At 41.6% G+C, this 25,685-nt stretch overlaps 1 protein-coding gene and 1 long non-coding RNA gene across 2 annotated transcripts in view; both read left to right on the top strand.

The window, feature by feature from the left end:
* Positions 1-25,685, top strand: part of SLC16A10 (solute carrier family 16 (aromatic amino acid transporter), member 10) — a gene marked incomplete at its 5' end in the record, with an annotated part of 75,118 nt that overhangs the window by 12,941 nt on the left and 36,492 nt on the right. The gene's annotated exons all lie outside the window — the stretch shown is intronic.
* On the top strand, positions 755-16,051 carry LOC106724341. The gene is made up of 3 exons (XR_001360097.1): positions 755-1,036; positions 5,595-5,690; positions 16,039-16,051. It is a non-coding gene; the product is annotated as an uncharacterized LOC106724341 (long non-coding RNA).

Genomic DNA, 25,685 nt, shown 5'->3' with positions numbered 1-25,685 from the left:
TTCTTCTTCTTCTTCTTTTTTTTTAAGAGAGGGAGAAGTGAAAGGGAGAAAGAGAGAAACATTGATGTAATAGTGAAGCATCGATCTGCTGCCTCCTGGATGCTCCCTACTGGGGATCGAGCCCACAACCTGGGCATGTGCCCTGACCAGAAATCGAATTGTCAACCTTTCCATGCACAGGACAATGCCCAACCAACTGAACCCTACTGGCCAGGGCTTCTTTTTTATTTTAACGTGACCACTGATTTATGGCTACCAAATAAAACATCCCATAATTAATTCACAATGCAATCATCTTGCCATCATAGGTAGAATGGGGCTGGTCATGATTGAGAGAGTAGAAAAAAATGAATAGATGGGAAAAATTTTAGACTTTTAGAGCCTTCCTGACCAATTAATCCAGCCCCTTCACTTTATGGGTAAGTAAGTCCCAGAGACTCAGCAATGACCCTATGTCTTAGGACTCCAAATCTAATGCCCTTCCTATTGTACTGCAAGGAGAGAAGGAAGGGAAGGGGGAGCTGAGCCAAATTATTGACATTTGAGGGGCTACTTTTTCAGAAAGGACAGATGTTGGATTTGATGTCATCATCATCCTAAGTTATAGTTTTCATAAAGACTGTCATCCCAAAACAAAAATAAGTAAAGGACATGAACAGATAATTCACCAAAGAAATGATAAACACAAAAGTATGTAAAGTAACTGAAGTTATGTAAATAATAAAATAAATGCATATTGCTACCTGAAGGTAAAACATTTACATACAAACTTTGTTTATTCAGACCATTGGCCTAATAGGGCTTCTTGTTAACAGTCTACTCTAATTTTAGAAATGTAATTATGATGGAAAATAAAACTAATGCAAATGGTAAAGACAAAGTACAGCCTGGCCAATAAATTTTATGAAAGTTGTGGTAGCTTCAAACCTCTCTTTATTCATTCACTCAGTCACGTCTGGCACCCATCGATGAATGACCTCAGGTGATGTTTGCTGACAAGGAGACACTAAGGAGGAAGCTGTGAAGTGGAGCATAGGTATCAGCACCTAATTTCACTTTCCTCTCCTAACCAACACAACCAGAGAATCGGGTTTAGATCTGACTGAGGAAACAGAGCCCCAGGAAGACAAAGCCAAACATGAGAATAACCCAAACGGTCCCTGGAGGGCGGCACGCTGGAAAAGTCAGGAGTGGGACTTTCTGTGACCCTGGAGCCAAGTGTGTCTCAGCGAAGCCAAGATTAAGGGGATGGAGAAGGTTATCTGTCCTTGGCAAACATCTTTTGCTGTTACAAGCAATGTTATAAAGAATTTTTATGCATATAAATTATTAACATATGTTGGTAAATTTGTTAGGTACATTCCCTAAAAGTGAAAATTCTGAGTCAGAGGATATATGTTTTCTTCATACTTTGAGAAACTTTTTATTAGAAATAAAGTTGCACTCAGAAAACTACAGGACGTTGAAAAAAGAGATAGAGGAAGATATAAACAAGTGGAAGAACATTTCGTTCATGGATTGGTAGAACTAACATCATTAAAATGCCCATACTACCCAAAGTAATCAGTAGGTTCAATGCAGTCCCTATTAAATTACCAATGGCATATTTCACAGATCTAAAACAAATACTCCAAAAACTTATATGGAACCAAAAATGACCCTGAATAACAGCAATCTTCTTGAGAAAGAAGAACAACGTTTGAGGGATTATAATACCAGATATCAAGTTATACTACAAAGCCACTGTAATCAAAACAGCCTGGTACTGGTACAAGAACAGAGATATAGATCAATGGAACAGAACAGAGACCCCAGAAATCAAACCAAGCCATTACACTCAATTAGTATTTGACAAAGGAGGCAAGAGCAAGCAATAGAGTCAAGACAGTCTCTTTAATAAATGGTGTTAAGAAAATTGGACAGATATATGCAAAAAAATGAAACGAAACCACCAACTTACATCATACACAAGAATAAACTCCAAATGGATAAAAGATTTAAAATAAGTCTTGAAACCATAAAAATCCTAGAAGAAACCTTAGGCAGAAAAATCTCAGACATCTCTTGTAGCAATATGTTTGCGAATACATCTCCTAAAGCAAAGGAAACTAAGGAGAAAATAAGGACAATATCAAAATACAAAGCTTCCACACAGCAAAAGAAACTGTCAACAAAATGAAAAGGAAGCCCACTGTATAAGAGAACATATTTGGCAATGATACATCTGATAAAGGGTTAATATTCAAAATATATAAGGAACGCATAAAACTTAACACAACGAAGACAAGCCAATTAAAAAATGGGCAAAGGACCTAAATAGACACTTCTCCAAAGTGGACATGCAGATGGCCAAGTGACATATGAAAAAAATGCTCAAAGTCACTGATTATCAGGGTTGCAAACTAAAACAACAATGAGGTCTGACCTCACACCTGTCAGAATGGCTACCACCAACAAATCAACAAATAACAAGTGCTGGCGAGGATGTGGAAAAAGGGAACCCTAGTATACTGCTGGTGGGAATGCAGACTGATGTAGCCATTATGGAAAACAGTATGGAGTTTCCTCAAAAAATTAAATATGGGACTGCCATTTGACCCAGTGATCCCACTTATAGAAATATATCCTAAGAGACCGGAAACACCAATCAGAAAGAATGTATTCACCCTTCTGGTCATAGTAGCACAATTTGCAATAACTAAGATCTGGAAACAGCCCAAGTGCTCATCTATATCTATACTAATAAAAGGGTAATATGCTAATTAGACCAGATATCTTCCAGACATCCTTCTGGACAAAGTCACGGTGGCGGGGGCCAAGGCAGAGGTGGTTAGGGGCAATCAGGCCGGCAGGGGAGGGCAGTTAGGGGGCAATCAGGCAGGCAGGCAGGTGAGTGGTTAGGAGCCAGTGGTCCCGGATTGTGAGAGGGATGTCTGACTGCCGGTGGGATTGGGCCTAAACCTGCAGTCGGACATCCCCCGAGGGGTCCTGGGTTGGAGAGGGTGCAGGCCAAGCTGAGGAGCACCCCCCCATGCACGAATTTTGTGCACCGGGCCTCTAGTGTGTATATATATATAAAAGCCTAATATGCAAATTGTTCCCTTGGGAGTTTGGCCAGGAGACCGGGAGTTCGGTTGCTCACTATGACGTGCACTGACCACCAGGGGCGGCACGGAAGGAAGGAAGGCCTGGGCCGGCAGTCAGGGAAGGGAGACCCCGCCGGAAGGCAGAAGGAAGGCCCCGATTGGCCCTGATGCTGGCCAGGCCTAGGAACCCTACCTGTGCATGAATTTCGTGCACCAGGCCTCTAGTTAGTAGATAAAAAAACTGGTACATTTACGTCATGGAATACTATGCTGCAGTAAAAAAGAAGACTCTCTTACCCTTTGAGACAGCATGGAGGGACCTAGAGAGTATTATGCTAAGTGAAATAAACCAGCCAGAGAAAGACAAGTATCACATGATCTCACTCATATGTGGAATCTAATGAATAAAATAAACTGATGAACAAAATAGATCTAGAGACATAGAAGCATGGAACAGACTGTGGAATCTCAGAGGGAAAGTGGGTGTGTGTGTGGGGGGAGAGATCAACCAAAGAACTTGTATGCATATGTGCATAACCCATGGACACAGACAATAGGGTAGTGAAGGCCTGGGGCAGGGGCCTGGGGGGCAGACTATAAGGGGTGAATCAGAAAAAAATGGAGACATATGGCATACTTTCAACAATAAAAGATTGAAAAAACAAACAAACAAACAAACAAACAACAAAAACAAAAAAGAAAGTGGCAAGAGTAAGAATAGCCCTAGCTGGTTTGGCTCAGTAGATAAGTGTCAGCCTGAGTATTGAAGGGTTCCTGGTTCAATTTTGGTCAAGGGCACGAGCCTTGGAGGCAAGCAATAAATGTGTCTCTCTCACATCGATGTTTCTCTCTCTATCTCTCCCCCTCCCTTCCACTCTTTAAAAACCAATGGAGCCCTAACCGGTTTGGCTCAGTGGATAGAGCGTCGGCCTGCGGACTGAAAGGTCCCAGGTTTGATTCCGGTCGGGGGCATGTGCCTTGGTTGTGGGCACATCCCCAGTGGGAGGTGTGTAGGAGGCAGCTGATTGATGTTTCTCTCTCATCGATGTTTCTAACTCTCTATCTCTCTCACTTCCTCTCTGTAAAAAATCAATAAAATATATTTAAAAAAAAAAACCAATGGAAAAATATCCCTGGGTAAGAATTAACAAAAACACAAAAACAAAAAATGTAAAAATCGTATAAAGAATAACTGTAAATCCTATAAATGAGTTGAATATATTATGGCCCTTTTCTCCTAAATGCATGTGTATTTCCTGAAAATAAGGGCATTCTTTTTTTATAACCATTGTAAGTTATGAATTTTAATAAATTTAACATGGGTACAATGTATTTCTCTACAATATACTATCCATATTCCAAATTTGTCATTTGACCTAATAATGTCCTTTTGGGTCTGTATTTCTAATTTTAATAAAAATGACCAGATTTTCTCCGTAGAGTTGGTGCCACTTTACATTCCCAAGAGTAGTACATGAGAATGCTCGATTTACCCTCAACTTTCCCAATACAGTGTGTTAACACTTTCCGACAATCTGTTAGAGAAAGAATGATTTCACTATGAGTTGTATTTCTCTCTTATTATAAGTAAGGTTGAAGATGTTCTCTTGTAAAAAGAGTTACTTATTTGCACTTTCTTTTTGTGAACTGTCTGGTTTATCCTTTGTCTATTTTTGTACTGGAATGTTAGCTTTTTAAGAACTGATTTGTAGGAATTACTACTTTATTGTGAAACTGCCATTTGTCAGTAATATGAGTTCCCAATTTAACATTTGCTTTTTGTCCTTGTTTATGGTGTTTATTATTATTGTTTGTTTGAATTTGGGGCATTTTGAAATCATGATGTACTGGCAGAATGAATTATGAATATTTTTGTTATATTTAGATTTCACAATCAAATCCACAAATGTGCTTAGGGTATCAGTAGAGCAACATAAGAAAGGAAGAAACAGGTTTTCATCTCTGGGTATAAAGAGGTGAGTAAAGCAAATAAAATAATGCATTTATTTGGAACTTAAATAATTGCTACTATCCCCACTGTGTCAGGGCTGTTATCTTTGGCTCTCAAAGAAAGGAAAAAAACCCCAACAGAACAGTTATGGTGAAAAAATTATATGTAGTCTGAAACTTGATCACATCCAGGCCTTACCTAGGACTTGGAATTTTGGAAACTGAACAACACCACAGGAGAACACTATAATCTTATTGGTTTGGAAACCATGGTATTGGTAGGATTTCTGGTCTTTATTTTTTATTACTTTGGATGTCTTTCTTTTAATATTTTATATATCCACGCTCATAATTTTTATGATAAAGGAATTTCATTTAAAGTTTGATTAGGTGTGGTTTTTTAAATATCAAGTTGCTTTAAACCATTAAGTAATGTCAATGGGGATATTCATCATAGAAATTAACTTGAGATCTTTGGAAATATAAAAATGTGCTCATAACTGTAATGCCTGTATCTATTTTCATAAAAGCTGATTTGCACATATCTTCACATTGCAGATTTGCACTGGTATTCAGAGAAACATGCTGACGCTGTTCTTCCAACATCCCTAGTTTGGGTTTCATGAAGCATTTTTCCCCACTTCTCGTTTTTCTGTGTGTAATACTTTCCTCAGTTTCTTGGAAAAATAATCAAGATATTTCCTCTGGGTCTACTGATGGGCATATACTAAGTGTGAAAAGTGCTTGTCAGCGTTGTTTTTAAAAAATATATAAACACACAAAAATGGGCCCCTAAATCAGAGATTAGAGTTGATAGATGGCAATTTGCCCACATGTCACTGTTTTAGAGATTTAACTTATTTTGTAGACTAATTTAGGGCTAGGTAACTTTGGCAGCTTTACATTTTCAAAATATGCTTTTCTATAGTTAAGAGTATCTACACAGTATAAATTTTATACCTTAAATGGAAGTAAAGTAGAAGGCCAATCAGAATCTGTTGTTATATGCATATCTCCAGTCCAGAATGACTGAAAAGAAAAAAGGAGGCAGATACAATGACTTCGGATTTATTTGTATTATACATTATTAGATTTATCAGACATAACATCACCCTTTCAAATTGCTATACACCTTTTGAAACACTCTTAGTTTCTTTAGTTATGTTGTTATGAACTGGCCGTAAGTAGGTCACAGACTGGCCCCCCTCCATGGACCACTTTAAGCACTGGTTCCAATGACTTTAATCTATGCTGAGCCAGTAGGTGCTGTAAGTTATTTGACCACCTTTTTAATTTTTGTTTTTTAGTTTTAGTTTTTTAGTCTTTTTATCTTTCAGTGTTTTCCCAATGAATCTCTCAATCAATACTTAAGCATAGGTAACTACAGATACCATACAGAATATATAGTTTTATGCACTAAGTCTTTTTAACTTTACAGTCTGTCATAAGCATTTTATCACTTCATTAAAGATTCTTCATAATTTATAATCATAATTGATAATGACTCTATGACAGTCTATTATGCAGATGTACAAAACCCCATTTAAACATTTTCCTAATGTTTGCTACTTATTTGCTAATATTAATAATGCTGTTGTGACAATCTTTGTATGTAAATATTTGCCACTTTCCAAATTATTTCTTTAAGGTCAGTGAAACAAAGGAATGAACATTTTAGGCCTCATAAAATCTACTCCCAAGTTGTTTTTCAAAAGGGACTGTAATAATTTTCATTCCCATCAACAGTGGTTGACACGATTTGCCTTACCAGCACTGAGTACCACTAAAAAATACACACACACACACACACAACTTGTTGGACTAGTTTTCTTTTTGTAAAAATTGTCCTTATTATTGAAATTATTATAATTTTCCCCCCATTGACCTCCTCCTCCCCACTCCTGTCCCCTTATTTTTTAAAAATATTTTTTTATTAATTTTATAGAGAGGAAAGGAGAGGGATTGAGAGAGAGAAACATCGATGAGAGAGAAACATCAATCGGCTGCTCCTGCACGCCCCCGACTGGGAATCGAGCCCAGGCATGTGCCCATGCTCAACCACTGAGCCACATGGGCCGGGCTTCCACCCCCTTATTTGACAGGCTTTTTAAAAAGGCAATGAACAGCATGTCATAATGCTGATTATTAGTATTTGAACAAGATACTAGGATTGTCTCAATCACTGTTGAGTGGTCAATGTGAGATTTTTAAAACAATAATTGATTTGATAGTGTTTAATCACTATCAAATGTGATTGAGGGTGTCAGGGTTATTTTTATTCTTCAGGACTTCTGGTATACAGTGAACTGCTCTGAAAGAAAGCTTATTTCTTGGGGAATTATTTTTTAAATGTGTGCATGTGGAAATGAGGCAAATAGGAATTTTATTTCTCTGATGGAAAAATACAGAGTGTTTTGTCAAATATTTCTGTTATTTGTTCATTCAAAGTATATTTGGAATGTGTATTGTCACGTGATCTTAAAACTCCAGTTTAAATGAGCCACGTGTCAAATAATGTCACCTGTAAAAATAATGACCCACATGCTTCCCACCCCCCGTTGGAGCTGCACCTGGTTCCCCTGGAGGCCTGCATGAGTTTAGTTCTATGGCACCAGCATTATCAAGATTTCACTGTATTTGGAGGAACATAGTTTTTAGAGAAACTACGTTATTTTTCTATTCGCATTTAGAGCAACTCTGTGGGAAGCTACAGACTAACCGCCTTTTCTTTGATTTTCATATTATAGCTGAGAACCAGGTAGGGCCAGCTTCCTATGCACTCATGCAGGGTTCTGTGCTCAGAAGGGTCTCATCCTTGGTTTAATTCTTTCCTGTCAGAATCTTAAAATTCTAAAGAATTTTATATTTGATCTTGTTTTGTAAATGAAGCCCGATGGGATAATGGAGCCTGTGCTCAGGGTTTGGGGCCTTGGCTCATGTGCCCTTCTGCCTCCCTACCTCCCGGGCCCTGCCCCGGGTCCACTGCTGCCCTTCACCTGAGGTGGTAGCTGGGTGATGTTGGGGAGGAGGAAGCCCATGTTGCTGTCACCTTTTACCTCCTATGGGGATGTAGGTAGCTCAGGGGGGTTGGAGTCAGGTACTTGTGTCTCGCAGTGTTGTGGGCAGTAGTGGTGGTGGCCACCTCCATTCTGGTAGCATGCTGGCATTTTTGGTAAGTCAGCCTCTAACTCACCCCCAGTCTGAGTACCTAGTATGTCCAGGTGTGGAATTTTAAAGACCCTTGGGCATCCCTCATGTACCGTGGGTTGCTATGACTGGCCAACTGGCAGGGGAGATCCTTGGCTCTACCTCCCCCACGGCCTTGGTCTAGTTGGTGGTTTCAAGGCAAAACTCAGCAGCTGTCAGGCCTGAGCGTTTACTTGCTGCAGAATGCCCCCCCCCCTTCCCCTGTGAGCATCTGCACTTTTCCCATGAGTATCCTTGTGTCCAAAGGAGCTCTCTGTTGAGTTGGATGCAGGCAGGGGACACCCTCTGTTCCTCATTCCAACCTTCTTGAGTCTGGCTTGAATTTGTCTCTTCTGGCTGGCTTTGAGGTACCTCTGCGGATGAGCTATGCAATATAAATTAGCATAATTTAGGTGATTTTACATATGAGTTAAATTTATATTTCCACTTAAAACTGGCATTGCATGTCAATGAGTTCAGTTCAGGACAGCTTCCCTGTTCTGTTAATTAAACGTTGGGACTTTGAAACATGGGCTTGGGAGACAATTGGCTAGAAACCATTGCTCTATTCATTTACCTCCCAGCCTACAAAAATGGAAAATAAAATAAAACTGGCATTGCAAAGGAAATGGTAAAGTTCATGCTAATAATTAAACTTTCTTTTTTTTTTTTTTTACTGTGATTGCACAGAGTCAGTGGCCTCTGTGTTGATTTATTTCAAATAGAAAGATAAGCTCTCTTTATAGTTGGATCAGACAGACTTGCAGAAATCTGACGTGTGATGAAGTGGGCCTGTGAAGCTTTTTGGTCAGAAAAATAATCCCACTGAATATAACTATATATGGTACATTCTGCAAGAACACATCTATATTGTACCACACATGTGGTTTTTATGTAAACATGTAATGACATGAATAATTCCTTTTCCAAACTGAGTTTCATACCTGTCCCTGTGTTTGTTAGCTTCCTGGTGTCTGACTTTAAAAAATATATATATATTTTTTTATTGATTTCAGAGAGGAAGGAAGAGGGAGAGAGAGATAGAAACATCAATGACGAGAGAGAATCATTGATCAGCTGCCTCCTGCACACCCCCTACTGGGGATTGAGCCCGAAACCCAGGCACGTGCCCTTGACCAGAATTGAACCCAGGACCCTTTAGTGCAGGCCCACGCTCTATCCACTGAGCCAAAGCGGCTAGGGTGTGTCTGACTTTTTGACTGTGACTTGCCCTTATTATTGCTTGGGAGTCCCCCAGCTTTGATAACTATGATTCATTCATTCACTCATTCACCTCATTGACAGCCTCTTATCTTACTATAGGGTGTCCTGAACCTGGGCCTGACTCTGCCCCATGGCTACAGTCTAGTTCGTGGACCACTGGTGGTCCGTGAGGTCCAAAAGGCTGGCGACTGCTGGTCTAGTGCACATCTCAGCATTCCCTAGAAACACACCTCAGCTGCGTGGACAACGAAGGCAATGCTTTCGGTTTTAAAGTTGGAAGCTGATATGCTGACTCTCAGAAAGGAGTGCAGATTCTGGCTGGACTCTGGTCACTGATTTTCCAGGCAAGAGAAACTTGAATGCTTGTTGGACTGCCCACCAGGGAGAACTCCTTTCTCCGCAGTGGGCTGGCTGGGGAGGAACCCTGGTCTTTTATCTCACCGAGCTCTTTAAAGTTTCCAGGGCACAACTGAGATCCTTCAGCTGCAGCTCTTCCATGCAGACTTACTAGTAGCACCTGCTTTAAGTAAGGGCTCTTGTTACCTGGTTCTTATCAAGTTCTTATCACACTCAGTACAGCGCCTGCTTCCTGCTTCCTGCTTCCTGCTTCCCCAGAGAGGACTGGTGGGTTCTGTTTTAAGCTGTTCTGCATGGTTAGAGTTGCTGTCACCCATGCCTTGGGAGAGGAGTGCTGGGCATAATCGCTAGGCACTGCTGTTATTATTTTATTTACTATCATTCATCATTACTGAGAATCATCCCATCTGGAAAATAAACATTGCCTCACCTGTTCATGGCATAATATTTTTGCACTTGGCTTTCACTCACATGTTGCATATTAACTTTCCCTCTGAAAAGATCACTGTGCTCTGGGAGCCTGCTGTGATCTGGATTTTATACTCTCCATGTATGTTTTTTTATTTAATGTTTTTATTGATTTCAGAGAGGAAAGGAGAGGGAGAGAGAGATAGAAACATCAATGATGAGAGAGAATCATCGATTAGCCGCCTCCTGCATGCCACCCACTGGGAACGAAGCCCACAACCCAGGCATGTGCCCTGACTAGGAATCAAACCTTGACCTCCTGGTTCATAGGTTGACGCTCAACCACTAAGCCACACGGGCTGGGCACCCCATGTATGTTTTAATTATCAGATGCTTCCTTCAGACTCTAGCCCATTCCTCTCACCTGTCATCATCCTATCAGGCTGATCTCTGCCTGGTTCCACTGTCACTTTGTTTTTTTCTTTTTATTTCTTCCCCTGTCCAATATAGTTCTCTCATGAGCAACTGATAATCACAATGTAAAGCCCAGGATGTTTTAATGCTTGCAAGGAAGTCTCTTCAGATTAAAGCAGCGTAAAAGAATCTTCCCTGTGAGCCTCTTGTTGCTTACTGGATCAATTATTGATTTACTTGTGTAATTCATGTCCATGCTCAGGTAGGTGTTAGCATAGCTCTGAGACTGTGGCTCCCTCTGGAGAAGGACCTGTGTCTGATATTAGCTTTCTTCCTCAGTGTCTAATTTAGTGAGGATGAAATCCTCTTGGCTGCAGAGCTGCTGCTCCCTCAGTTATTTGGTTCACTGTTTGAGCCCCAGAGCCAGAAGGTGACCGTTACTTTGTCTGATTCTGTTGTGTTCCAGTAGACAAATCACCAGGAAAAGTTCCTGAATGTTCTGATGTTAGGTCTAAGGGGCAAGTAGGAGTCAGAGTCAGAGTGGAGGCCCTTGTCACAGCTGGTTTCCCTGGGGTGCCGGATCTGAGTCTTTGTCCTCCTCCATACTGACTTCTGTGACACTCGGCTCAAGGGGTCCTTTTTCACCTAAATGCCCTCTGGAAGGTGGTGTCAGTGCAAAGTAGACTTCGAATTATGTTACCATTAGAGTGACACTGGCCTAAGTCCCACCCCTCCCCACATTTTTTCCTTTTAAAATCTCCAAGAAGTGCCAGAGTTAGGGTCAGAGCTGCATCAGCAGCAGCAGGGAAGTTCACCAGTTGGAGGTGGGAGAGGGCCCTGGGCTCCGGTGCCCACCCCAGGCAGTTGTGAGAGGCCACAGGGACAGCCAAGCACACACTCTGGGTCCTAAGAGAAAGTCGCTCTAAATCCAGGATGATTTCATCCTAAAATGAGATGCAGGGATTCTTGATTAGCAGTGGGCTGGCTTTTAAGATGCCACGAAGTGAGTAAACCTTGGGTGATGGGATTGGCCACAGTAATACAGAGGATCCTATGCTTTCAGCTCTTCTTAAATTAGGGCCTTTTATCTGCTTATTCTGAGCCTAATTATTTGGAGTTGGTTGATGGCTGAGAAATGGACTTTTGTACTTATAGTTTGAAAAAAAACACACACCTTTAAAAGTTTTTTATTTTCTCCAATAGAGTGCTTTTCTTTCATCGAATCCCTAAAACTTTATTCTGGCTTACGTTATTGAGTAGTAATAATTTTAGTGTGATCTTTAGTATGTTGTAAAAATAAATCTCTGAAAACATGAAGTAGAAAGTATTCTTTATAGACTTTCTATAGGAAAAACAAATGTTTATAAATTGCTTATCAACTGTTTGTTTTTCCTACCTCTGCATTTTCATCCATTAATAACTGTCAGAGTTCAAGTTCAGTTTACAGCACAGCATCTGGAAGTTGTCTTCACTGTTAATTAGTATGACTTTGAATCATAAGTGCTGATGGCTAAATGGCACAGTTCATTAAAGATAGTCATACTTTGCCCGGGCTGGCGTGACTCAGTTGGTTGAGTGTTGCCTCATGCACCCAAAGGTCAGTGGTTTGACCAAGCACATGCCCAGGTTTCAGGTTTGATCCCCAAATGATGTATCTCTCTCATATCTCCCTCTCTCTAAAAAAATCAATTAAAAATTTTTTTAAAAAGATAGTCATACTTTAACCTTAGTACTGTTATATTGGGAAGATGAAATAAAATTAGAAAAACATTTTATTAAAATATCTTAAATTTTATTAAATAAGATTAATTTAAACCCTGAATTAGTCTTTATTTTTGTTTCTAAATTCATCAGCTAGATCTAAATAGATTGTGAAATCTGCAGACTTATTTTAATCCAAAGATCTTCCTGCTTTTATAACTAGCCACACTAACGCTCATATTATCAGCCTTAAAAGCAGTGTTATTAAATTACAGAGAATTTGTCAGTTCATCTCTAGGGCTGATGGGAGTAGTTTGGGGTCAGCCTTTGTAGAAATGGTAGTGTGTTTTGTTAAATAATATGAATGGACATGGAGTGGTTATCACTTACCTCCCGTGAAGTTTCTGGAAAGTAATGTTTTCGAAAACCAGGACACATTTATAGTAAGATGTTCCGCGCCAGCATGGCCAAGGGTGAACCTGAGTGGGGGCGGTGAAGGATTGAGAAAAGACAGACAAGAAAATGAAAGCTGGGTCTCGGTGGGACGCTGCTCCCGGATAGAGAGACAGTGCCAGCGCCCACAAGCCGTGTCTTTATTTTATAGCAGATGCCATGAGGCAAAGTAAGGGTGTGATCAAGATGTTTACAACATTCTCGTGGGTTTCGAAGCTACTCAATTACATGCACCTGAACTCTATCAAGCCCACATCACTCAGGCACGTGGAGCCACGTGTTCGGACCATATGTTCAAGCTTACAACTATAGCTGTTGGCTATAGTAGTTGTGCTGGGAGGGCCCTGCCCTCCAAGCTGGGACTTGCACGTGGCAATGAGAGAGAGGACTGTGCCCTCTCCTCAGGCCAAGGCTTGAACCTGTCCAAACACTGTAGCCGCGCCCCACAGTAAGATGTTAAAATTAAGATGCATTAAAATAACTATGTGACTTGATGAATTTACCAAAAAAACCACTCTCTCCAGGTTTCATCAACTTGCCCTTGACATCCTTTTGCCTCTGGTAAGTTTTTCTAGGATGGTCTGAATAAAGGAGTGTAATTTCTTGGACAGTTCTATGGTTAAGTAATTTCTTACCACTTTCTTCAATCCATATAGCAATAAAAGTTTATATTTATACCGTATATTTGCTGTTAGAATTGCTTTCAATTGCTATATAAGAAATGTAAAGTCTGTTTACTGCTTTACACTCCTGTTGTATTTTTACATAAATAGCATCCTTAATCCTAACTTGACCAACATGTAGGATGGTAGTATGATTCTCCTCCTCATTGTACAGATGAGGAAACTGAGGTGCAGATTGACTAGATAAAACAGGGGGTACCTACAGAACCTAGGACGCAGACCTGATCTTTGGACTTCGAACTCCATGTTCCTTGTATTGTTCTATACTGAATACTGTTGTATACTGATTTCCATGATAAATTCTTAGCAAAGACAGGGATGGCAATTAGCAACTTGAATCCATAGTGGCTTTATTTAGACGCCTGCATGTACATATTTTATTGTATGTGTTTATATGTAATATTTGTCATACATAACAATTATAATCCATAGTGCCTTATTTTTAGATTTATAGTTGAGAACCAGTTGTTATTATAGTGGGAATTATCTTAAAATCCTAGAATAAGAGATTTTGAAGACTATTCAAAACAGTGGTGTAGATTGGGTATTATCTCTCTCTTTTTTTTTTTTCTTTCTGTGATGAATGAGGACCCAGTGTGCTGGTGTTTAGCTATAAAGGTGAAGCTGACTTCACCAGGAGTATTTTCTTGGTATTTATAGGTCCTCTTTGACACGAATCCTTTGGTTAGCTTGTTCCTGTAATTCATTTATACTTACATAGTGGCTGCTGAAGGATAGTTGGTAAAACATGCATTCATTTATATTGAAATATATGTAGGAGTGCTGTATTCATACTACTAAGGACAGCTGTGCTAGCGATGAAGTGTGCAATTAAAGAAGTTGCTTACTACATTTCTTTTTGACCTAGATTCACATTAGGCAATTCGTGACTGTTTAGGATATTGTAATACATCTGCATAGCACTTTACGCTTTTCAGTGTTTTTATATATTTGCTCCTAACAATAAACCTGTTTAGACTAGTGAAATGACATGACTATTATCATATTACAAATGAAGAAATCTGACTTGGAAATAGTATAGCACTGTGGTTAAGAATATGAGGTTTGTTTGTTTTTGTTGCTGTTTGTTTTTTAACAGAATATGATTATATTTATTACATAAGTTTGATACAATCAAAAAGTAAAACACCAGAGTAAAATAGTAACAAAAAACATGATATTTCATTTGCAATGCATGAGAAATGGTTAACATCTTTAGTCATAAACAAGCTCTTAAAAACCAGTTACACTATAATAATGCAAGGAAACTGGAAAAAATAAAATGAAAAAGTACAAGTGATGATTAAGCATTGAGCATATATGATTTTGCTGAGCAGTGATGAAGAATAATTTCTCTGCAGTGTCAGTGAGCAGAATAAAGACACTGACACCTAATATTCTACAGTTTTGAACAGTGTTGCGCAGTGTGAACTCTCAAACACTGGGAGGCAGATTAATGAGAAGGACCTATAATGAGGGGGAAAGCTAACTTTTGAATCTATATATAAATTGAGTATTTTTGGCCAGAGCAATTCCAATTCATTGGTATTATTTCAACAAGTTAAGAATATGAGTTTTTATATTATTATATAATCTTTTATGAATGAGACCAGAATCCTGGCTTTACAGCAAGTTAATCTCTCTAAGCCTTGGTATCCTAATCTGTAAAATGGGGGACCTTGTGAGGTTGTGGGAGAGTTTAAATGAGATAAAGAGTAGAAAGTAGGTAATCAATATAGTGGGCAATCAATAAATACTGGGTAGCATTATCGTCTTCAGAGGTTATATTACACATTTATTTAACTCAACAAAACTTGAAAGCCCCTTCTATGTGCTAGTCACTGGGCTAGGCATCAGGGACATGATGGTGAACTAGACAGATAGGGTCCTTACTCTAATATAATTTACATTTTAGTGGTAAAAATGGTAAAGGAGTCAATAAGAATTTCATGGAGTGTAAGGGCTTTGAAGAAAGTCAAAGGGGACAGTATTTGAAAAGGGCATCCTCAGGTTGGGAAATTCTGTTGGAGAAAGTGGCATTTGATCTCAGACTCAAGTGGCCACAGCCATAAGAAGGTCGGGGAGCCTTGGCTGGGTAGCCCAGTTGGTTAGAGCATCGTCCAATGCTCTTAGGTTGCGGGTTCAATCCCAGTCAGGGCACATAAACCAATGAATGCATAAATAAGTGGAACAACAAATTGATGTGCCTCTCTCTCTCTCTCTCTCCCTCCCTCCCTCTCCCCCTCTCGCCCCCCTCCCTTCCTCTCTCCCTCCCTCAAATAAATTTTTTTTTTAAAAAAAGGTCTGGCGGAATAGCCTTCCAGGAGGGGGAAAATGGCAGTGCAAAGTCTGAGAGGCAGGATGATGGATTGTGTAAGATTTGTAGGCCAGGGTAAAGAGCTTGGGTTTCTTTCAAGTGTGGGGTTTTGAGCAGGGGAGGGATATGTCCAACTTTGGGCAAGCACTAGGCAAGGTGTTAGGAAGGAGACAAAGGTATAGGCAAAACATTTCTTCCTTCCTGTAGTTTATAGTCTTTGGTGTCATAAAACCAGTGCCTGGCAGATTAGCAGTTAGAGCACTGCAGTGTTTCTGCTGGCGTGCTCCCAATCTGATAATGGATGCTATGTGTCATGTATGCTCCCAGCAGTCATCTCTGACGTGACATTATGGTTCTTGTTATCTACCAATGAATCTCTCTTAACAGTCTAAAGGGCGTGGAGGATGGAGGCAGAGTTGGGGGGCAGGGAGAAAAAGAGTCTATTTCTGAACACTGGATACAAAACAGGGATTAGGAAGTAGGGGAGTGAAGGGGAAAGGCAAGATCCTGTTGTGCACAGAGATGTGGCTCCTTAAGGTGGCATGGGCTGGGTCATGTTTCTCCCAGGTTGGTGAATCCAGGCTGTCCAACCCCAGATGCCACTGTGGCTTTGTAGCTCGAGACTGTTTATTGGCAACTTTTCTCATTTCCACTAAGGGCAAAAGTGGCAGCAATATCCTGTGTTTTCTTCTCCAAATAGGGTTCCAGTCCCTTGGAAGTCTGTTTCTTTGAATCATCCCATCAATTTAATGTTAATCAATTAACATTCTAATAATTATATGAAATTGTTATCATAGCTAACATTTATTTAATGCTTACTGAGAGCTAGTTATAAGCTCCTTTATCTACATTATTCTACTAATCCTAAACCCTCTGAGGTAGACACTACTATCCTTTTTGTTTTACTGATGGGGAAAACGAGGCACAGAGAGCTTAATTAATCTGCTTGTGGTCCCAGAGCAGGTCAATGAAGCCAGTGCTCAAACCATGCTTAACACTAGACTGAAGAATATGTCTTTACTTGGTTATTTATGGGCTGATAAGAAAGGGATGGAGTGGTGGTCTTTTATTGAAGAAAGTAGACTAGCTGAGCAAGACAATGCCAGTTTTAAGAAGAAATATAGAAGCTCTATAGCACCATGCCATAAACCTTTCTGTCCTGAAGTGTTCTACCTGTGCACCATTAAGTGAAATGCATTAAGGGAGGCTATTTATTGTGTTGTCCCTTATAGAAAGTGGCTATTGCCCAACTGTCTTGGCTCAGTGGTTGAGCATCAACCTATGAACCAGGAGGTCACGGTTCAAGTCTCGGTCAGGGCACATGCCTGGGCTGCGGGCTCAGTCCCCAGTGGGGGCGTGCAGGAGGCAACTTCTTTAAATTTTGGATTTGATTGAAGGTTGGATCAGTCACGTAATAGCTGTGTGTCCTTGGACAAGTTTCTTTTTTGTTTTTTTAAATATATTTTATTGATTTTTTACAGAGAGGAAGGGAGAGAGATAGAGAGTTAGAAACATCGATGAGAGAGAAACATCGATCAGCTGCCTCCTGCACACCCCCTACTGGGGATGTGCCCGCAACCAAGGTACATGCCCTTGACTGGAATCGAACCTGGGACCCTTCAGTCCGCAGGCTGATGCTCTATCCACTGAGCCAAACTGGTTAGGGCAATAAAAATATATTTTTTTTAAAAAGAAAGTGGCTTACCAGTTACAGATTGTGGTTATTACCTCTTTTGTGGTTTTCTATTGTAAAACAATATAATATTATTAATATCAAAATTTATAAGTCAAGAAAAACTTTACCCCCAAATTAACTGTTTTTATTTTTTCACATTCACTTCCAGTTCTTGTGTTTATTTGTGTATAACTTGTACACACTTATAGAATGTCCATTAATTTTTCATTTAACATTATGTGATATGTAATGAGCTTTAAAGTTAAGCAGTAAGTCTATCCAGTGAAAAGGAAAAGATTGCAATATGAAAAGGGTAAAAGGCATTCGTAATCGATTGGGGTGATGTCTACCAGGCAGCCACGTCAGATTTGGAGCTGGCCTTGGAAGGAGCAGCTGTATTTTTGGACCTTGGAAACTCTTCATCTTTCCATGTAGTCTGTCAGGCTTCCAAGGAAGTCAGGGGGAAATGGAAAAATACAGTGATTTGGAACTGATGTGAAACTAACAAGCTGCTGGAGTTCAGTGCTGCAAAAGAGGAAAAACAGTCCCTGCCTGATGTGGTACTTCAGTAGAGGGTAAAGCTTTAGTGAATGGGCTGTGCGTTGTTTGTCAGAATTGTTTGTCAGAATTATCAATAGTGGTGATAAAAGCAGTTTTATCAGACTGGAAGAACAAAGTACTTGACAAATACTATTTTAGTGATAAACTCAGCTTAAATATCCTGTATTTAAGTTGAGTTTTAATTCAAAGTGGCTTTTAAGTTCCAAATTTATGTAACTATAGACTAGCCACATGGTATTCAAAGGCCTCCTTGATCTATCTCCAAACACCCTAAGGAAGATGGCACATTCAAGATCTTTACTGATAGCCACCCCCACATCCCTCCCACCCCTGACCAAATTACCCTTTTCTCTTGTGCAGGCAGATGCGACAAGAGGTCAGTTGAGTGAAAGGCAATGGGACAAAGTAGAAATGCTGTTAAATCAGTTTGGAGAAGGCCTGAGACAGTTGATAGGGACATTTGTTTCCTCTTTTCTCCTTTATAAAATAAGTAAAATTCAAGTAATTTTTTTTTTTTTGGCGGGGGAGGGCTTTGACACATAGATGATCTGATCGAGTTCATCTTACACAGCAGATCTCTGAGAACATAGTTTACATAAACTAGAATTACAAAATCAGGTTTTATGTTATGTTCAGGCCATTACACTTTAAATTAAGGACACCTACATTTGAGGTATGAACTGGAATATTTAATTGTGAGACATATCATTGTATCAGAACATTTGGTTGCTTTAAGACACTTCTTTGTGTGTGCTCTAAGACTTTTCCCCCTTACTTCGTCATAACAAAATGTGAGACAGATGTTGGTACTGGAGCATATATATAGGTCAGGGGAGATGTGTTCTAAATGAAATGCCGCCCCAGTGGAGTCCGCACCGTTACAGTGCTATTTCCAGGGGAGCAGACCTTCCTGTTAGGTTCATGGTAAAGGCTTTCTTCTCTGCCACAGAAACTTGTTTTTGTGACAGTCTTCAGTGAACCTGTTTGATTTCACTTGTGGCTTCCTTTGTGTTTACATATAAATAGTACCTGGAAAGAAGCGTCTTCCCCTAAGATGATATTTTTTGGAGGGGCCTCTACCATTTTGGGGGAGCACTTCAGTTGAGTAACCACTGTGTACTCTCAGCTGCGGACATCCTGTTGTGTGTGTGGAGTTGCCGGTGGCCTGGCACACATTACATCTGCCCTCGGAGGCTGCAGCCTTGCCAGGCAGAGAGACCACTCATGTTTGCTCCTGCTGTTTGCTGGGTGCCTCTGTTTCTGAGAATGCACTTCTTCCCAGGGCCCCAGACCTAGGTTCCATGTAGCCTGCATCCATGCTCCCACCTGCCCATCCCTGATCTGATGGAATGCACTAGGATACTAGAGTAGCTCTTCCCATAAGGATAATCTGTTGTGTTTTTCTTTTTCTTTTTTGTTAATCCTCACCCGAGGAGATATTTTCCATTGATTTTTAGAGAGTGGGAGAAAGGGAAGGGAGAGAGAGAGAGAGAGAGAGAGAGAGAGAGAGAGAGAAAGAAATATCCATGTGAGAGACACATCGATTGGTTGCCTCCTGCACATGCTCTGACTGGCACTGGGGATTGAGCCCACAACCAAGGTACGTGCCCTTGACCAGAATCAAACCTGAGACCCTTCAGTCCGTGGGCCAATGCTCTACCTACTGAGCCAAATTGGCTAGGGCATAATCTGTTTTTTAAATAGGCAGCAATGTATAGTAGATAAGAGCATGATTTAAGCTTCCTGTGTTTGAATCCTGGCTGGGTTACTGACTAGCTTTTTAGAGAGAGGGAGGGAGGGGGGGGGGAGAGAGAGAGAGAGAGAGAGAGAGAGAGAGAGAGAGAAATAAATATCCATGTGAGAGACACATCGATTGGTTGCCTCCTGCACATGCTCTGACTGGCACTGGGGATTGAGCCCACAACCAAGGTACGTGCCCTTGACCAGAATCAAACCTGAGACCCTTCAGTCCGTGGGCCAATGCTCTACCCACTGAGCCAAATCGGCTAGGGCATAATCTGTTTTTTAAATAGGCAACAATGTATAGTAGATACGAGAGATAAGAGCATGATTTAAGCTTCCTGTGTTTGAATCCTGGCTGGGTTACTGACTAGCTGGTCAAGTTACTTAATCTTGGTCAAGTTACTTAATTTTTCTGTGCTTTGGTTTCCTTAGGTAAAAAGGGGCTATTAATAACTCCCTTTTTATAGGGTTGTTATGATGAGTAAATGAATTAATATTTATAAACACTTAGAACTATATCTAGCATATGGTAAACATTATATAAGCATAAAGTAAACAAATACTTTTTTCTGATTATAAAAATAATACACTAACATTGAAGAAAACTTGGAGAATTCAGAAAAGTATTGCTTAGCAAGAGTCGGAAGGAATAAAAAGATGGGCAGTCAAGATGGCAGGAGTGTATTTCGGCAGGGAGTGTTGTGATGTCAAGGAGCTGAGACTAGAGGCTGGTCTTTGAACCCCTAGCCTGGTTGTCTTAGACATCATGATGTTCACTTGTTTTTCCAGTTCCTAGATCTGTCTTCCACCCTTGATAAATCAATGAATTTGCTACACTAGTATTTGAGGAATCTTCAGCGAGCTGGCCTTGAGCCAGCATTCTACCTCCTTGCTCGATGGCCTTTTAGAGAATTAATCCTTGTGAGCCTCAGGTTTCCTACCGTTGAAATAGAGTTAGTATTCCCGGTCTGGCAGGGGTGCTGCCAGGATTAAATGACCTCTGTCCACGGTCCTGTGTCTGGCCGGGTGCTGGTTGGATGTTCTTTTCCCTTGGTTCCTTCCCGGCTCTTCTAACAGTGCTGGAGCTGATGTATACAGAAGGCCTCTGGTTGCCTCAGGGAAGGAGGATTCTGGGGAGTTGTATGGTTTGACTCTTCACAACAACAAAATTAGGAAATATGTAAAGTTATGTGTTATTGTTGTTTTTTTAAAGAATTTTTAAATGATTTCAGAGAAGAAGGGAGAGGGAGAGAGAGCGAGCCCCCCACTGGGAGACTGAGCCCCCAACCTGGGCATGATTCAATTCCCACCATGACTTCCTGGTTCATAGGTTGATTCTCAACCACCGAACCACGCTGGCCAGGCTAAAGTTATGTTTTAAAGAAACTGAGAATTAGCCCTGGCCAGGTGGCTCAGTTAGTTGGAGTGTCATTCCTGGGCGTGTGTGGGAGGCAACCAATCCATGTTTCTCCGCCTCACAAAATCAATGTTTCTTTCTCTCTCTCTCTCTCTCTCTCTCTCTCTCTCTCTCTCTCTCTCTCTCCCCCTTTGTCCAAGAAAGAAGGGGCATTTATCTGAGGTGTCCCTTGAGATAAACTTTAATCATGCAGGTATTTCGGACATTCAAAGTCACTGCCAGTAAAAAGACTACTTTATGCAGGCAGGACCGTAGCAGGCAGTTTCATCTGACCTTATCTATATATATAAAGAGGCAATATGCAAATTAGGCCAGGACGCTGTAACGGCCACAACCAGCTCAGGAGGAGGGGCCTGGCATGGGCCCAGAGTCTGAGAGAACAACAGACAGGGCGTCCCGTGCCCGGCCCCGGAGCCAGAGAGAACAACACGCAGGGGGCCCAGCCCCAGCCCCATGGCCGTGGCGCTGGGCTGCTGAGGCTGGAGTGGAGACATAAACCCGCATGGGGGCCGGTTTCTATTCTGATCAAGGGCATGTACATAGGTTGCAGGCTCCTCCCTCACCGGGGCCCAGATTAGGGCTCATGCAGGAAGCAACCAATCAAAGTGTGCCTCTCACATTGATGTTTCTCTCTGTCTTTCCCTCTCTCTTCCACGCTCTCTAAAAATCAATGGGAAAATATCCTCATGTGAGGATAAAAAAAATAAAAAGAAAGAAATGCCGTATCCTATGAAAGAGACATCTTGAAAATGCCTAAAGAAAGTTGTCATTTTTTCATGGTGAAGGGACTGGAGTCCATGTTGATGAAAACACCTTGGCGGCTGCGGCGGCCAGCAGTGGCTGCAGCAGCGGGGTGATGGGGCCAATGCCTTCCCCTGATCAGCCCAGTTGCCTCCCGCAGAGGGAGGCCAGACTGCGGTTTAGGCCTGCTCCCCATGGGAAGCGGGCCAAAGCCATCAGTAGGACATCCCCTGAGGGCTCCCGGACTGTGAGAGGGGGCAGGCTGGGCTGAGGGGACCCCCCTCCCCAGTGCACGAATTTCATGTACCGGGCCTCTAGTTTTTTAGTATAATTATTACTGCCAGAGGAATTATACCACACAAATAGTTACAATTGCAATTCACACAGCAATTTATTCTCCTTTTATCATTGCAGTGGGCACAAAGCTTTATTAACACACAGCACACTGTTACTCACAAAATTCCTGGTGCTGTGGGTACAGGCTTAAAGGGAGCTCCCAAAATGTGGCTTCCTCTGGTGGCAGCAGCGACACCTTCTCCGGCTGGCTGGTCAGGTCAGGAATGAAGTTTCAGTTTCAGGGCAGCGTTGCCTTCAGAAATCTCTGTGCACAGCATGGATCAATCTGTGGCCCCACTGTTCGTCTGTCTTCTGGCACGGAGTGGAGCTGAGCGAAGTAGGGAAGGGGACTGCGCCCAAGCTGAAGGTGATCAGCGAAGATAACTTCTAGCGATGAGAGCCACCAGTGCAGTGCAGGGATCAAAGCAATTAGCGACGACCAGGCGTCCAACGATCAAGCAATGATCAACTTGAATGGTGTTTGGGGACCCTTTAAATAGCCTGTAGTACCCACGGCAGTCCATGGGGGAGTAGGGGGATTCTGGTAAACGAAATGCGTAACAAGATTTCAAGTTTAACATTAGTTCCAATGGCATATCAGTAAACAAACTTGTAAGCACTCGGTTTCACTCTGGGGAGGGGGAGGTGTATACGTCATCTGACATATAGTTATCAGGGCAAGTCACTCTAGGTCAGCAGTCTAAGTTCAAATCCTTATCAATGGAATACGCGTGCTTCAGGGCAGTGGGGAATGTGTCCTTAAAATCACACTTTAAGTTTCAGGACAGTTAACTCAAACCTTTTAAAACCTTTTAAACATTTTTTATCATTTTTAAACATTTCTATATTTTACTACAACACCCTTCCTCTCTCTCTAACATTAATTAAGGCATATCCTCGGGTGAGGATTAAAAAATAGAGGAATGTGAATTTTCTAATGCTGCCAAATGTTTCTCTCCATGTGCAATGGCTGTGATTACCATGCTAATTGGTGAGTGCCATCAGAATCATGAAGTGGAACAGGAAGAAAAGCAAGAAAAGGAATACTCATCTCTACTTGGGAGTGAAACTTCATTATGCAAGAATCACTGCAGTCATGCCGTGTGACAGAAAGACTTGCCAAGTTAGTTTTTCTCTTACCTGAGTGCTTCTGCGCTCAAGTCCTCTGCACACACTCGAGTCCTCGTGGTGCCAGTTGGGAGTTTGGCAGTGGCACAGCCACAACTTCATGGCCTGTAGATGAGATCCCTTTGTTTTTAGGATATAGGGCAGCAGATGTGGAAATGGACTTCTTTGAGCCCCGAACAAGAGCACTGTGAGGCTCACGGTGTCAGTGCTGAGCCTCCACGCGTTCTGGAAGAAGATTCGTTGTGAGAGTGTGCACCTGCGACCTGAGGGCTCCCTCGGGGGGTCTCTAAGGGAGTGCTGCTGGTCACGGCACCCCATCTTTAGGCCTTGGCTGATCATCCATCTGGTTTTTCACTGTTACACTTTCAATAGATACCTGTTATTTGAATTTGATTTTGAGATTAAATAGAATGGCAGAGATAAATATCATTTGGCTAAGACAAATCTTTTTTTTTTTTTCCTTTTGTGGTATGGCAAGAAGATCAAGATTTCTAGAGCATGGAAGAACAGAGTAAAAGCTGACTGGTTTTGGTATCTTTTAAGCTATTTTTTTCTCAGTTATTCATCAACTCAGCTTGTCTTAATAAACTCTTTTATGTAAAAGCTGTTCTAGGCCCAATGTGAGTGAGAGGCTTGGCTTGCAACCCAGCTTGAAAATGCAGTTGATGGCTTATGTTGGCAGTTTAAATGTTATCTCTTCATTTTCTGCTATTCAGTGGTAAGTAACTCCCTGGCAGAATTACTTGTTGCCAGAAATGCTGATCTGAGAGTCTTTGTTTGGTTAGCCCTTAGGATGGAGATAGAAATCTACCTGTTAGGTTGAAACTGATTTGTGCAGGCTGATGCTTCCCTGGGATATCAGGGCTTGTTTGAACAGAGCAGTCTTAGGAGGAGGTGCTCCAGGTGTCTCCAGAGTTGTGCTGTAGTTGTTCACAGACATTGGCTGCTCTTGGTGGGTGGTATGTAGTGGTTGAAACTCGGCCTCCAGACTGCCTGGCTTCCCTTCCTCCACTGTGTATCTTTGTGGCCTTGGGCAAGTTGTTTAACCATTCTGTGCCTCAGTTTCCTCCTCTGTAATGATAATAAGAGTACTTCAATCAGGGTTGTTTAAGGATTAAAATAGTAATGCATACAAAGCACTTAAGCAGTGCCTGGCACATAGGAAGCACCTGATAAATGTTACTTAGCACAAAACTCTGTAGGAAATGTATACAAAGTTCTGTGCTGGGCTACAGAAGGGGCTCTGGTTTGAGATTAACCAGAAATGTTACCTTGGAGTTTTCCTAGACTAAATTACTTGTACTCAAATAAACCCCTTCGAATGGAGTAGACCAAGCATGTCAAACTCGTGGCCCGCGGGCCACATGTGGCCCACAACAAATATTTTTGTGGCCCAGCCAATATAACGGTATGTAAAAAGCATTTTATTAAAAATTTTATAACTTAATTTTTACGATATCCTATTATACATAATCCTATCTAATAATAGAGACAAACGGTAATTGACCGTACCTTCGCTATGCCTCCCATTGGCTAATTAGAGCGATATGCAAATTAACTGCCAACAAAGATGGCGGTTAATTTGCATATGTAGGCTCCAAGTGGCGCGAAGACTGAAGGCGAGCCGGAGCAGCAAAGACGGAAGACAGAAGGCGGCTCTGGCTGGGGCCACGAAGACGGAGGACGGAAGGCGGCTCCAGCCAGAGCGAAGGCCTGGGTTCCCCGTGCTGGAGGAAAACCGGTGCCCGCAGCCAGGAGAAGGGAAGGCCTATTGCATGAATCTCTTCATGCAACAGGCCTCTAGTATGTATATAAAAGGCTAATATGCTAAGTGTCCTACTGTCTGACTCGTCACTATGACATGCACTGACCACCAGGGGGCAGACACTCAAAACACAGGAGCTGCTGTGACGTGCACTGGCTGTTTACAGAGAAATGGTGCCGTGGACCTGGTGCCCACAAAGCAACACTCGGCTTTCTCCAAGTGGGACACAGGCCCTGCCACAACCCTGGAGCCACAGCCTACCAAATCGCAGCCGCTGCCGAGACCCCATGGTGCAAAATGTGGCCCACAGCCAAGCACAGCCTGGAAACAGTGGCTGTGGACGCTGGGTAATGACGTCACGTAGCAACACCTGGCTTCCTCTCCCTAGTGATGACTAGCCTCCTTGGAGTTTCTTCAGCCTAGGAACATGACTTGCTTTATAGCCAGGTGGAAATATTTACACTTTAACCAAATGTCTGTGAAGCATTTTCCCATTCCTCATCTCATTTGATCCTCACAGAAGTCCTAGAGTAGGTAGAT

This window comes from Myotis brandtii, unplaced genomic scaffold (assembly GCF_000412655.1).
Source record: "Myotis brandtii unplaced genomic scaffold, ASM41265v1 scaffold8, whole genome shotgun sequence".
Taxonomy (NCBI): domain Eukaryota; kingdom Metazoa; phylum Chordata; class Mammalia; order Chiroptera; family Vespertilionidae; genus Myotis; species Myotis brandtii.
Note: the sequence above shows the minus strand (reverse complement) of the source record. Positions and strands in the feature narration are given on the sequence as shown.